Source organism: Loxodonta africana, chromosome 13 (genome assembly GCF_030014295.1).
Source record: "Loxodonta africana isolate mLoxAfr1 chromosome 13, mLoxAfr1.hap2, whole genome shotgun sequence".
In the NCBI taxonomy this organism is placed as follows: domain Eukaryota; kingdom Metazoa; phylum Chordata; class Mammalia; order Proboscidea; family Elephantidae; genus Loxodonta; species Loxodonta africana.
Genome location: NC_087354.1, coordinates 3314051 through 3327128, shown reverse-complemented (window position 1 = coordinate 3327128; position 13078 = coordinate 3314051). Strand labels below are relative to the sequence as shown.

The 13078-nt window shown below is 39.7% G+C and overlaps 1 pseudogene; it reads right to left on the bottom strand.

Moving 5' to 3' along the window:
• The window catches only part of LOC135233062 (abnormal spindle-like microcephaly-associated protein homolog), a 46076-nt pseudogene that overhangs the window by 28053 nt on the left and 4945 nt on the right, over positions 1–13078 (bottom strand).

Genomic DNA, 13078 nt, shown 5'->3' with positions numbered 1-13078 from the left:
AGGAAGCAGAAGCTGAAGAGAAAAAGAACACAGGAAGCAGAGCTGCCTCAGTCTCAAAGGCCGGAGTCACCACTCAGATGGACTAGGAGAATGGGGCTACCCATATTTGAGGGAGCAGAATTGCTGTTCCAGTGGGCCTGGAAGGCTGAGCTGAAGCCCAGGGCCAAAGGTCCCCCACTCAGAATCTGTAGAGAGTGGTCAATACCTAGAGTCTAGAGGGCAGGGCCAGCCATTGTATAAATGGTCTCAGAGAACAGAGGATTATTTTTAAGCCTTGAGGGCTAACATAATGTGTTCTGCTGACTTGCTTGGTGCATGTTATCCTTTCTTTCCCTCCAACTTTTCCCATTGGTAATGGAGATGTCTAGCTTGTGCCTATTTCACTATTGTACTTTGGAAGCAGGTAACTTACATTCTATGTTTCACAGATGAAGAATAATTTTTGGATTTTGGACTTGGAATTGATTTAGGACTTTTACAATGATATGATGGGGTGAAAATGTTTTACTTGTGGCAAGGCTGTGAATTTGGGGGGCAAAGGGTGGAGTGTCAAGAATTGAATTGTGTTCCCCAAAAATATCTGTCGATCTGTAAATCTGGCTAGGCCATGATTCCCAGTATTGTGTGACTGTCCACCATTTTTCATCTGATATGATTTTCCTATGTGTTTTAAATCATATCTCTATGAGGTTAATGAGATGGGATTAAACCCAGTGTAATGAGATGTGATTAGCAGCAGTATATTGATGAGACAAGGCTCAAGCTACAAGGTTAGGTTATGTCTTAAGCCAATTTCTTTTGAGGTTTAAAAGAGAGAAGCGAGCAGAGAGACATGGGGACATCATACCACCATGAAAGCACACTGGGAGCAGAGTGTGTCCTTTGGACCTGGGGTTCCTTCATGGAGAAGCTCCTAGACAAGGAGAAGATTGATGACAAGAACCTCTCTCCAGTGCCAACAGAGAGAGAAAGAATTCTCCTAAAACGCATCCGGAATTTGGACTTTTAGCCTCCTAAAGTGTAAGAGAATAAATTTCTCTTTGTTAAAGCCATCCACTTGTGGTATTTCTGTTATAGCAGCACTAGTTAACTAAGACACCCCTCACCCCCTGTACAAATGCCATTGATTAAAAAAATAAAACAGATAACAACAAATATTGGCGAGAATGTGAGGAGATTGGAACTCTTATCAATTGCTGGTGGGACCGTAAGATGGTAAAACCACTATGGAAAACAGTATGGTGCTTCCTCAAAAAACTAGAACTAGGACTACTTTATGGCCCAGCAATCCCACTCATGCGTATATACTTTAGAGATCTAACAGCAGTGATAAGAATAGACATATGCTCATTGCAGCATTATTCACAATAGCAAAAAGATGGAAACAACCTAAGTGTCCATCAACAGACGAATGAATAAACAAAACGTGGTACATAAATACAATGGAATACTATTCAGCTATAACGAATAATGATGAGTTCTCAAAATATATTCTAACATGCATGAATCTGGAGACCATTATTCTGAGTCAAATAAGTCAATCACAAAAGGACAAATATTGTATGATTGCACTTTTATAAGAAGACAAGAATAGGTATACATGCAGAAATCAACATTCTTTGGTGGTTACCAGGGATGGGAGGATGAAAGAGGGGGAATCACTCTCTAGATAGCAAATATTTGTTATTTTTGGTGATAGGAAAGGCAATACCGAATGTGAGTGGTGTGCACCACATGACCAAAGTAAATGATGACATTAAGAAGTACACTAGAATAAGGGACATTTTTCAGTAAATGCTATATACAGCATATACAATTTTGCAACAAGTTATAACAACAAAAAAATATGTGTGTGGTTACATCGGTAGATAGGTACACATATATATGGATAGGAAGGTATATGTGTGTATATATGGATACATGTTTAGGCATATCCATGGGCATATGTATATACATGTATGTCTGTGCTGTGTACATATATATATAAAGCACATGGGGTCATAATTACAGATACTTCCTACACATAACAAAACCCTTCACAGAATTGGTTTACTGGATTTGAATGTTTAGGACCATAATCTCATGAGACAACCTGGTCAACTGGCATAACATGCTTCATTAAGTTTATATTCTTCATCTCAGTTTGGTGAGTAGCGTCTGAGATCTTAAAAGCTTGCAGCAGCCACCTAAGATACAACTACTGGTCTCTGCTTGTCTGAAGCAAAAGAAAAAGAAGGAAATCAAAGAATAAACTATAGGACTAATAGCTCTTATGAGCCACAACCTCATCTATACTTAGGCCAGAAGAACTAAATGGTGCCTGGCTACCACTACCAACCGTTCTGACCAGGAACACAATAGATGGTCCCAGATAGAATGGGAAAAAAATGTAGGACAAAATTCAAATTAAAAAAAAAAGTCCACGCTTACTGGACTGGTAGAGGCTACAGAAGCCCCAAGACTGTCGCACTGATACCCTTTAAACTATATACTGAAACCGCACCCAGAGGTCAGCTTTCAGCTAAATAACAGCTTGGTTCATAAAATAAACACAGTCACCCATGAGTACCATGCTCCCTTAAAAAAAAAAAAAATCATCTACATGAGACCAAATGGTCAACATTTACCCTAAAGCAAAGATGAAAAGTTAAGGGGTGGGGAACTGGATTAATGGAAACAGAACAACCAGAACAGAAATAATGAAAATGTTGACACATTGTGAAAAATGTAAAAATGTCACTGAACAGTATGTATAAAAACTGTTAAATGAGAACATAATTTGCTGTACAAACTTTCAATGAAAACAAAATAAAATATAATAGTAATTACAACAATAATAAAAAGATTCCTAATAAAGAGATTGCTGGACAAGTACAAGGGGTGGAAATAAGGCATTCATGCTTGATAATTCTAGTTGTTTTGTCTTTAAGTCTACCTTGTATGATATTAAGATTGTCATCCCAAATGTATAAAAAGCAGGGATAAAATTATGTTACATGACACACAAAATATAAAGATGTAATTAGTGATGAAAACAAAATGGAGAAGAAATAGGTGTAGACTTTCTTGTATGTTACTGCAGTAAAGTTGGAACCAACTTACTCTTACAAGTTCTTAAATGTACTAATCATGGTAACCACTAAGAAAATATCGAAAAACATACACAAAAGGAAAGGAGAAAGGAACGGCTCACGACAATAAATAAGACACAAAAGCAAGCAGAAGTAAAGGACAAAGACAAAGCAGGCTTGAGACACATAAAAACCAAACAGCAAAATAGCAGAAGTCAGTTCTCCTCAATAATTACAGTGAATTTAAAAGGACTAAACGCTCCATTCAAAAGGCAAAGAGTGGTAGAATGGATTAAAAAGAAAACGATCAAATATATTCTGTTTACAAGAGACACACCTTAGACTCAAGGACACAAACAGATTGAAAGTGAAAGGATGGGGAAAAAAATCCCATGCAAGTAATAACTAAAAGAGTCACACACCATAGCCCAGTGGAATTTACTCCAGGAGTGCAGAAATGGCTCAATATTAGAAAATCAATCAATACCACAGCAATAGACAAAGGAAACAAACTATGTGATCATCTCTATGGATGCAGAAAAAGCGTTTGAGAAAATCCAACACCTTTCTTGATGAAAATCCTCAAGTAAATTGAAATAGCATGGAAATTCCTCAATAATGATTCAGGGCATACATATATGAAAAGCCAACAGCCACAATTATATTTAAAGGAGAAAGACTGAATGCATTCTCCTTCAAATTGGGACCAAGACAAGGGAGCCCATTATCACCACTTCTATTAAATATCATATTATAAATCCTAGCCAGAGCAACAAAGACAAGAAAAGGAAATAAAATGTATTCAGGTTGGAAAAGAAGAAGTAAAATTATCTCTAGTCGTGAATGATATGACCCTATATATAGAAAATCCCAAAAAGTCTGCAAGAGCTACTAGGAATTAACAAAGTTACAAGGTTCAAGGTCAACGACCAAAAATCAGTTGGATTTCTATACACCGGTAATAAGAAATACGAAAGGCAAATTAGGGAAACAATTCCATTTACAGTAGCATCTGAGAGAATTAAATACCTAGGAATAAATTTAACCAGGAATGTGGAGGATTTATACAATGAAAATTATAAAACGCTACTAAAAGATATTAACCACCCATTGCCATCAAGTCTGTTCTGACTCATAGAGACCCTATAGGACAGAGTAGAACCACCCTATAGGGCTTCCAAGGCTGTAAATCTTTACAGAAGCATACAGCCAACATCTTTATCACATGGAGGGAATGGTGTGTTTGAACTGCAGAACTTTCGTTTAGTAGCCTAGTACTTTAACCACTGTACTACAGTTGTTGCTGCTGTTGTTGTTGTTAAGTGCCCTCAAGTTGCTTCCGACTCGTAGTAACCTCTTTCAACAGAACTGAACACTGCCAGATTCTGCGCCATTCTTGTGATCTTTGTTATGCTTGAGCCCATTATTGCAGCCTATGTATCAATCCATTTCATTGAGGTTCTTCCTCTTTTTCTCTGACCCTCAACTTTACTGAGCATGATGTCCTTCTCCAGGGACTAATCCCTCATGATAGTATGTCCAAAGTACATGAGATGAACTCTAGCCATCCTTGCCTCTAAGGAGCATTCTAGCTGTACTTTTTTCAAGACAGATTAATTCATTCTTTTGGCAGTCCATGGTATATTCAATATTTTTCTCCAACACCAGAATTCAAAGGCATTAATTCTTCAGTCTTTCTTATTCATTGCCCAGCTTTCGCGTGCATATAAGGCGATTGAAAACACCACGGCTTGGGTCAGGTGAACCTCAGTCCTTAAAATGACATCTTTGCCTTTGAACACTTTAAAGAGATTTTTTTTGGCAGCAGCAGCAGATTTGCCCAATGCAATGTGTCATTTGGTTTCTTGACTGCTGCTTCCATGGGTGTGGATTGTGGATCCAAGTGAAGTGAAGTATTTGACAACCTCAATCTTTTCTCCATTTATTGTGACGTTGCTTACTGGTCCAGTTGTGAGGATTTTTTGTTTTCTTTATGTTGATGTGTAACCCATACTAAATGCTGTAGTCTTTAATCTTCATCAATAAGTGCTTCAAGTTCTCTTTACTATCAACAAACAAGGCTGTGTTATCTGCATATCACAGGTTGCAAATTAACCTTCCTTCAATCTTGATGCCCTATTCTTCTTCATATAGTCCAGCTTCCAGATTTTTTGCTCAGCATACATATTGAATAAGCACGGTGCAAGGATACAACCCTGATGCACATCTTTCCTGACTTTAAGCCATGCAGTGCCCCCTTGTTCTGTTTGAACAACCTTCTCTTGATCTATGAATAGGTTCCTCATAAGCACAATTAAGTGTTCTATAATTCCTATCCTTTGCAATGTTATCTATAACTTGCTATGAACCACACAGTTGAATGCCTTTGAATAGTCAATAAAACACAGGTAAGCATACTTCCAGTATTCTCTGCTTTCTACCAGGACCCATCTGACATTAGCAATGATATCCCTGGTTCCACACCCTCTTCTGCAACTAGCTTGAATTTCTGAAGGTCTGCTGTCGATATACAGCTGCAGCCACTTTTGAATTATCCTCAGCAAAATTTTACTTTTGTGTGATATTAATGATACTGTTTGATAATTTTTGCCTTTGGCTGGATCATCTTTCTTTGCAGTAGGCATAAATATGGATCTCTTCCAGTCGGTTGGCCAGGTAGCTGTTTTCTAAATTTCTTGGCATAGAGGAGTGAGCACTTCCAATTTGCATCCATTTGTTGAAGTTCAATTCCTGGAGCCTTGTTTTTCGCCAATGCCTTCAGTGCAATTTGGTCCTCTTCCTTCAGTACCACTGGTTCCTGACCATATGCTATAGTATAGTGACTCTCTGTATTCCTTCCATCTTCTTTTGATGTTTCCTGCATCACTTAATATTTTCCCCATAGAATGCTTCAATATTGCAACTCAAATCTTGACTTTTTTCTTCAGTTCTTTAAGCTTAAGAAATGCGGACTGTGTTCTTCACTTCTGGTTTTCTACTCCAGGTCATGTCACATGTCACTACAATACTTTGTCTTCTCAAGCCATCCTTTGAAATCTGTTCAGCTCTTTTACTTCATCATTTCTTCCATTTGCTTTAGCTATTTGGCATTCAAGAGCAAGTTTCAGAGTGTTTTCTGACATCTATTTTGGTCTTTTCTTTCTTGTCTTTTTTAATGACCTCTCGCTTTCTTTATGTATGATATCCTTGATGTCATTCCATAACTCATCTGGTCTTCAGTCATTAGTGTTCAAAGGATCTAATCTATTCTTGAGATGGTCTCTAAATTCAGTGGGATATACTCAGGGTAGTACTTTGGCTCTCATAGACTTGTTCAAATCTCTTCAGCTTTAACTTACAGATAGATTTTGAAATTTTCTTTTTGACGATGAATATAATGCCATTCTTCTTCAATTTGTCTTTCCCAGGATAGTAGACCATATGATTGTCTGATTCAAAATGGCCAATATCAGCCAATTTCAACTCACTAATGCCCAGAATATCATTGTCTATATGTTCCATTACATTTTTGACAACTTCTAATTTCCTGGATTCATACTTCATACATTCCACATTCCTATTATTAATGGATGTTTACAGCTGTTTCTTCTCATTTTGAGCCATGCCACATCAGCAAATGAAGATCCCAAAAGCTTTACTATATTCACCTCATTAAAACCAACTCTACTTTGAGGAGGCAGGTCTTCCTCCTCAGTTGTATTTTAAGTGGCTTCCAACCTCAGGGGCTCATCTTTCGGCACTGTTTCAGACAGTGTTCCTCTGCTACTCATAAGGTTTTCACTGGCTAATTTTTTTTTTTTTCAGAAGTAGACTGCCATGTCCTATTTCCTAGTCTTAGTCTGGAGGCTCAGCTGAAACCTGTCTACCATGAGTGACCTTGATGGTATTTGAAGTAGGAGGTAGGAGGACTCACACATCCTGATTTTAAAACATATTATAGAGCTCCAGTAATCAATACAGCCTAGTATTGGTATAACATAGACAAATGGAGTAGAATTGATAGTCCAAAAATAAATCCACACATGTGTGCTTAACTGCATTTTGATATGGGTGCTGAGTCCCTTTGGTGGGGAAAGAAATTCAATAAATGGCATTGGGAAAATTTGATTTCTTCATGCAGAAAAATGAAACAACATACACAAAAACAAATTCAAAATGGATTAAGGACTTAAATGTGCGAACCAAAATTATAAAATTCTTAGAAGAAAATGCAGGGCAATGCTGTCAGGCCTAGCTTATAACAATGTATTATCTAATATAATAACAAAAGCACAAACAGCAAAGGACAAATAAATGGGACCTCATAAAAATTAATTTTTCTTCATCAAAAGACTTTGCAAAAAAGATGAAAAGACATTCTACCAACTGCCAGAATATCTTCAGAAACCAAATACTGATGAGGATCTAATAACCAAAATATATATAAAACTTTGACAACTTAACAACAAAAAGACAAATAACCCAATCATAAAATGGGGAAAGTACTTGAAAAGACATTTCACCAAAAGTGACATTCCAATGGCCACCACACATACGAAAAGATGCTTAACATCATTAGCCACCAGAGAGATGCAAATCAAAACTAGAATTAGATACCCTATCACCCCCACTGTGATGGCTGAGATTAAAAAAAAAAATGTTGGTAAAGATGTGGGGAAATTGAAACACTTATCCATTGCTGGTGGGAATGCAAAATGGTACGCTGGTGGGATACCTGGGGCTTTTTTTTTCCCTTGTTTTGCTTTGTTTGTTTGTTTTCTTTTTCTTTTTGCAGCTAGGGACCCCCTTCTAGCTAGGCTGTACTGCACCACTTGGGAGCCAATCCCCCAATCTGTGCAGCCATGTAGATGGGATCCTTGGGGCATTTCTTTTTTTCTTTTATATTTTTTTCTCCTTTCTTTTGTTTCTTTTCTCTCTCTTTTTCTTTCTGTCTTTCTTCATTCTCAGTTCTTGTCTCTCTACATTTATCTTCTTTTCCTGTCTCCTGAATAGCTGGTGCTGTGTGATATCTATACCATCTCTAGCCAGGCTATACTGTGCAGCCTGGGAGCCACTTCCCTGGTCTAAGCAGTCCCACCAGTGGGACTCCAGGACTTCTAGGGGCTTTTCTTTTCTTTTCCAAATTTTTATGTAGTTATTTTTTTTTCTTTTTGCCTTTTTCTTTTTGCTTGTCTCCATTTCTCAGTTTCTTATCACTCCAACGGCAGGCTCCATTAGCGCTCTTTTTTAAATTTTGTTTGCTTGTTTGTTTTTTCTTAATTTTTATTGTGGCTTAAGTGAAAGTTCACAAATCAAGTCAGTTTCTCATACAAAAATTTATATACTCCTTACTGTATATTCCTAGTTGCACTCCCCCAATGAGACAGCACACTCCTTCTCTCCACTTTCCATTTCCATGTCCATTCAGCCAGCTTCTGTCCCCCTCTGCCTTCTCATCTCCCCTCCAGAGAGCAGTTGCCCACACATAGTCTCATGTGTATACTTGATCCAAGAAGCTCACTTCTCACCAGTATCATTTTCTATCCTATAGTCCAGTCCAATCCCTGTCTGAAGAATTGACTTTGGGAATGGTACCTGTCTTGGGCTAACAGGTCTGGGACCATGACCTCCGAGGCCCTTCTAATCTCAGTCAGACCATTAAGTCTGGTCTTTTTTGCCTTTTTTTTTTTTTTTTTGGCTCCTGTTTCTCTCTCCTCTTTCCCATAACCCTATTAGCTCCACACATCACAACTTCCCCCCTCTTTCCTGCCCTCCTGCACCATGCACTGAACATCACACCCCCAAGAAGCACAGGCACAGCCTACTGGAATCTGCTCAGCACTGATTCCTGGCCTGCCCTGTTGGTCCTAGTACGTGCCACAAACAACCCATCCCAGCCACTACCCTTCAGCTAGACCTGCCCTGCTACACCATAGCTGAAAGAATGTCCCTGTCCATTGGACAAAGAGATGAAAAATATCATGACTACGGATGAGTAAACAACAAAGAATGCACAGCCCACCTGCTCAGACATAACCAGATGAAAGAAAAAAGCAGGATGAAACAAACAAATCTACAATCAGGAAATGAAGAAAATAACTACTGAGTGTTCCAAAGACAGCAAAAAATATCAAAACATAATTTTAAAAAAGGACAGGAGGAGGCGGGGCCAAGATGGCGGACTAGGTGGACACTACTGTGGATCCCTCTTGCAACAAAGACTCGGAAAAACAAGGGAATCGATCACATACATAACAATCTACGAACTCTGAACAACAAGCACAGATTTAGAGACGGAAAACGAACAAATATGGGCAGACAGCGACCGTTTTCAGAACTAGGAGCCAGCGTACCAGGCAGGTGACCTTCGGAGCCCGATCTGGGGCAGAGCCCAGGGGGGCAGACGGCACTGACGGGGGGCCCAGCCCTTCCCCCCCGAACCCATCCCAGGAGGAAGTCTAGCTGGTTGGCGCGGGTGGTGTAGCGGCGCAGCTGGAGGGAGAAGCACCCGGGAGGTAGTGACTGATATTGGAGTGGGGAGAACAGCGTCCCAGCTGGGGACCCGTCCCGCCGGGAGTTTGGCGGGAGGTGGGTGGGGCGCAACTGGGGGGGAGGTCAGCTATATTTCCCTAAAGCGACCCCGGGGTGGGGCCCACACGTTCGTGCGGGAGGACTTCCACCCAGTCCCCGCATGCGGTGCGCGTACAGGAGGGAGAAATCCCCGGAAGTGACTGGTCACAGAGCAGGGAAAACAGCGTCCCAGATGGGGAGCCATTCCGCTGGGATTTGGGCGTGCGTGCGGGCGGAGCTTGAGCACGGGGTCCAATTATATTCCCCCGAATTGACCCAGAGGGCGGACCCACCTGGTCGTGCGGGAGGACTTCCACCCAGTCCCCGCGTGCGGTGTGCGTACAGGAGGGAGAAATCCCCAGAAGTGACTGGTCTCGGACCGGGGAAAGCAGCATCCCAGCCAGCAAGCCGTCCCGCTGGGACTTGGGCAGGCAGGCGGGGCGCGAGCGCGGGGTCCAATTATATTCTCCTGAATAGACCCTGGGGGTGGGCCCACCCGTTCGTGTGGGAGACGCCCACCCAGTGCACCCAAGTGGTGCCGCGCACCGGAGGGAGAAGTCCCCGGGAGGAAGTGACTGGTCTCCGAGCAGGGAAAGCAGCGTCCTTGCCGGGAAGCCTTCCCACCCAGATTTTGGCGGACGGAGGCGGAGTGTGAAAGCGGTGTTCAGCTCTATATTCTGTGGTGCTACACTCCTAGCTCTCTGATCCCTCCCCCACCCTCCCCAGGCGGCTCCATTAACATCCGAATACCCGGAGCCAGAGGGAGAATTCAGATAGGGATCTGACTGCATTTTCTTTTAGCCGACTACCTGGAAAATCTAGTTTCCCAGTGATGGCTCGGAGACAGCAGTGCATATCAAACCACATAAAGAAACAGACCATGACAGCTTCTCCAACCCCCCAAACAAAAGAATCAAAATCTTTCCCAAATGAAGATACAATCCTGGAATTATCAGATACAGAATATAAAAAACTAATTTACAGAATGCTTAATGATATCACAAATGAAATTAGGATAAATGCAGAAAAAGCCAAGGAACACACTGATAAAATTGTTGAAGAACTCAAAAAGGTTATTCAAGAACATAGTGGAAAAATTAACAAGTTGCAAGAATCCATAGAGAGACAGCATGTAGAAATCCAAAAGATTAACAATAAAATTACAGAATTTGACAACGCAATACAAAGTCAGAGGAGCAGACTCGAGCAATTAGAATGTAGACTGGGACTACTGGAGGACCAGGGAATCAACACCAACATAGCTGAAAAAAAAATCAGATAAAAGAAATAAAAAAAATGAAGAAACCCTAAGAATCATGTGGGACTCTATCAAGAAGGATAACTTGCGAGTGTTTGGAGTCCCAGAACAGGGAGGGGGGACAGAAAACACAGAGAAAATAGTTGAAGAACTCCTGACACAAAACTTCCCAGACATCATGAAAGACGAAAGGATATCTATCCAAGATGCTCATCGAACCCCATTTAAGATTGATCCAAAAAGAAAAACACCAAGACATATTATCATCAAACTTGCCAAAACCAAAGACAAACAGAAAATTTTAAAAGCAGCCAGGGAGAAAAGAAAGCTTTCCTTCAAGGGAGAATCAATAAGAATAAGTTCAGACTACTCAGCAGAAACCATGCAGGCAAGAAGGGAATGGGACGACGTATACAGAGCACTGAAGGAGAAAAACTGCCAACCAAGGATCATATATCCAGCAAAACTCTCTCTGAAATATGAAGGAGAAATTAAGATATTTACAGATAAACACAAGTTTAGAGAATTTGCAAAAACTAAACCAAGACTGCAAGAAGTGCTGAAGGAGATTGTTTGGCCTGATGACCAATAATATCAGGTACCAGCACAATACAAGGTCACAAAACAGAACGTCCTGATATCAACGCAACTCAAATAGGGAAAGCACAAAAACAAACAAAGTAAGACTAACTCTAAAAAATAAATAAATAAACAAAATAATACACATGACAGGAAATCATGGAAATCAATAGATAAATGATCACAATAATCAAAAAGACGGACTAAATATAGGAGGCATTGAACTGCCAGATGGAGACGGATACAAGGCAATATAGAACGATACAAGTTAGGTTTTTACATAGAAAAATAGGGGTAAATAATAAGGTAACCACAAAAAGGAATATCAATTCCATAACTCAAGAAAAAAGCCAAGAAAAACGTAACGACTCAACAAACATAAAGTTAAACATTATGAAAATGAGGATCTCACAAGCTACTAAGAAAAACGTCTCAGCACAAAAAAGCATGTGGAAAAATGAAAGGGCCAACAACACACATGAAAAGGCATCAAAATGACAGCACTAAAAACTTACTTATCTATAATTACACTGAATGTAAATGGACTAAATGCACCAATAAAGAGACAGAGAGTCACGGACTGGATAAAGAAACACGATCCATCTATATGCTGCCTACAAGAGACGCACCTTAGACTTAGAGACACAAACTAAAACTCAAAGCATGGAAAAAAATATATCAAGCAAACAATAAGCTAAAAAAGAAGAGGAGTAGCAATATTAATTTCTGACAAAATAGACTTTAGACTTAAATCTGCCACAAAAGATAAAGAAAGACACTATATAATGATAAAAGGGACAATTGATCAGGAAAACATAACCATATTAAATATTTACGCACCTAATGACAGGGCTGCAAGATACATAAATCAAATTTTAACAGAATTGAAAAGTGAGATAGACACCTCCACATTTATAGTAGGAGATTTCAACACACCACTTTCGGAGAAGGACAGGACATCTAGTAAGAAGCTCAATAGAGACACAGAAGACCTACTGACAACAATCAACCAACTTGACCTCATTGACTTATACAGAACTCTCCACCCAACTGCTGCAAAATATACTTTTTTTTCTAGTGCACATGGAACATTCTCTAGAATAGACCACATATTAGGTCATAAAACAAATCTTTGCAGAATCCAAAACATCGAAATATTACAAAGCATCTTTCAGACCACAAGGCAATGAAGCTAGAAATCAATAACAGAAAAACTAGGGAAAAGAAATCAAATACTTGGTAACTGAACAATACCCTCCTGAAAAAAGACTGGGTTATAGAAGACATCAAGGAGGGAATAAGGAAATTCTTAGAAAGCAACGAGAATGAAAATACTTCCTATCAAAACCTCTGGGACACAGCAAAAGCAGTGCTCAGAGGCCAATTTATATCGATAAATGCACACATACAAAAAGAAGAAAGAGACAAAATCAGAGAACTGTCCCTACAACTTGAACAAATAGAAAGTGAGCAACAAAAGAACCCATCAGGCACCAGAAGAAAACAAATAATAAAAATTAGAGCTGAACTAAATGAATTAGAGAACAGAAAAACAATTGAAAGAATTAACAAAGCCAAAAGCTGGTTCTTTGAAAAAATT